We start from the raw sequence: 2,460 nt of genomic DNA, 5'->3' as shown, positions 1-2,460 counted from the left end.
GTGCTTCTCCTCCTGGCCTCTCAGGATCCTCACTGAGACCCTCCCAGAGTTACCTCATGTGGTAACTCTGTTGGAAACAATAGTAAAAACCAGCTGTGTAACTTTCTCTTGAAGGAAACCAACCAAGAACCAGACATGCGTCCCAAGACTGCATAACATGTTCTGGGCTTAACCGGGGTGCACATCAGGACAGCTGAACAGGGGAAACTCTCCTCAGTCTCGTCTCGCTCTGAATTATGGGGCTGTTATCCTCTAGTTAGCTCACTCAGCCCCTAAAGTGGACTCAGCAACAGCTTGTTCTACATCGTAATCAGTGGGAAGGAGCTGCCCACTGAGGAAGGGAAAGAGAGGGGCTTCTTTTAGTTCCCCATTCCCACATGCCAGCTTTGGGCCTTGCAGAGGCTGCTTGGAACATAACGGGTGGCTCACCAGCCTCCAGCCCCTATAAGTAAATTTCTTTTCCCTCCGAATGGGGAGGGTAAATCTGGCTAGTGGTTACCAGCTCTACATCTACCCTGCCTCCCTCCCTCGGCCCCTGTCCTCAGTATTCCGTATACCCACACTACCACTCACCTAGAATCAGCTCTTTCCAGTCCAGTGTGTCAGCAAGAGTGAGTGGCGGAGCTCGCAGACTATTGTTCAGGGGAGGATGGTGGTGAGTCACAGTGAGAGACTCTTTCCAGGCTCTGCTGGAAGGCAGAATAATAATGCCACTCGGACTGGCTTCTTAAAAATAGAACAGATGGAGTCTGTGACCTGGGAAGAGAGGTTGTAGGAATCCAGAGGTGTCCTGGGTGCTCTGGGTGTTCTGCCCAGTCAGGTTACAGTTCTCCGGAGACGCTGGCTCCTGGAACACCTGTGGGGGATTAGAGAGTGTCATCACGTGCCATTCAGGGTGGGGCTTCCAAGTCTTTTGGTGGTTACAGAACCTTTCAGGATTTCATAGAAGCCAAAGACACCCCCCACCCAAAATTCATTTATGCAGATGCTTCATGCAGTTTCAAGGGTTCATGGAACCCTTGGACACTCAGTCATGGTCTCCTGGCAAAGGACTCCCAGTCTATGGGTTCTATTTGTTCACTAAGTCTATGAAACATGTTCTTTCCAAATTCTTCTCCCCAAGCCCTCCATAAAACCAGTTTTTTTTTTTTCTTTTGGGTTGTCATTTCCTTACAAACATTTATCAAGGGCTATCCAGCTCCCACGGGAAGTGCCGTACTCCTGGGAGAGACAGGAGAGGAGGGGCCGCCATTTTGGATGTCTGCAAGACGGGTGCAGGCATGGCCTAGGCAGAGGCCCTGAGGGACTGACGAGCTTTGAGAGAAAACACATGGTCAAGGTTGGCCACCCTGAGAGCCTAGTGGTTGCTCCCCACCCTCCACCTCCTTCCCTGGGGAGTAGGAAGGGAAGAGATTCTCCCCAGCCCTGAGGTGAGTCCCCATATGTCTAAGGCAGCCCTGGCAGTCCCAGCCCTCTTTCTGAGTGTCTCTGGCCAAAAAGACCAGAGGGGAGGTCTGCTTACAGCCCTCATTTTCTAGAGAAAAGGCAGAGCTCCAGAAGGAAAAGGGTTTTTGCTTATGCACCTTCTTTCTTCCTTGGGATGTCGGTGTAAGGATTTATGCCTGTTATGGCCATACTGGGAACTTGAGATGATGAGTGTGAAAATGAAGAACAAAAAACAACAACAAAAAAACTCTAACAACTTAAGAAGGAGGAACCAAAAGTTAGGAAGAAACTGGGACCTTGAAGGACTTCACTGGGCCTCTGACCTGCCCTGGCTTCTCAGACTCCTTGCCTTTCTAGGTACAGTAGTCAATGTCTGCTTTATTAAAGCCAGCTGCTGGGTGGGTTTTCTGTTACTTGTAGCCAAAAAAGTATGCCTAAGGGCTGAAAGTGAAGCCCTGAAGTCTTAGGTCTCTCTTAGGGGTATGTATGAACCTGGTCTACCACCAGGGCTTGGAGAAGGAGGTGATCTACTCTAGCTGCTGGTGAATGAGGGATTGAGAAAGGCTCAAAGTAGGCAATACCCTTGACCAGGCCAAAAAGATCACCTCTTCCTTCTCTTTCATTAGATTAGACTGAAATCACTGGTGCCTAACACGGGCACGTGCTCCATAACTATTTGTTGAATGAACACACAACTATGCTTATGAATGAATGGGTACTTCAATTCAGGAGACTGAGGGAGGAGGAGGTGTTTGGCCTTGTGGACAGTGTTACATTCAGACAGGGAGACCCTCTTGTTCCCTCTCAAAGACTAAGACAAGCCCAGGGCTCCAGTTGGAGTGTTTGCAACAAAGGGCACTGGCATTTTGTTGCGCAGTTTGACATCTGTTTAGCCAGCTGGTTTGCAAAACTTCTCATCTACTACCTGAACAGGGGAAAAGAAAACCATTAAGAGATTCGGAGTCAGGAATGAGTGATCAGAGAGGGTGTCAGAAAAGTGGTCCTGAGTTCCTC

This window comes from Mustela nigripes, chromosome 9 (genome assembly GCF_022355385.1).
Source record: "Mustela nigripes isolate SB6536 chromosome 9, MUSNIG.SB6536, whole genome shotgun sequence".
NCBI lineage: Eukaryota > Metazoa > Chordata > Mammalia > Carnivora > Mustelidae > Mustela > Mustela nigripes.
The sequence above is the reverse complement of the archived record's forward strand: the minus strand, read 5'-3'. Positions refer to the sequence as shown.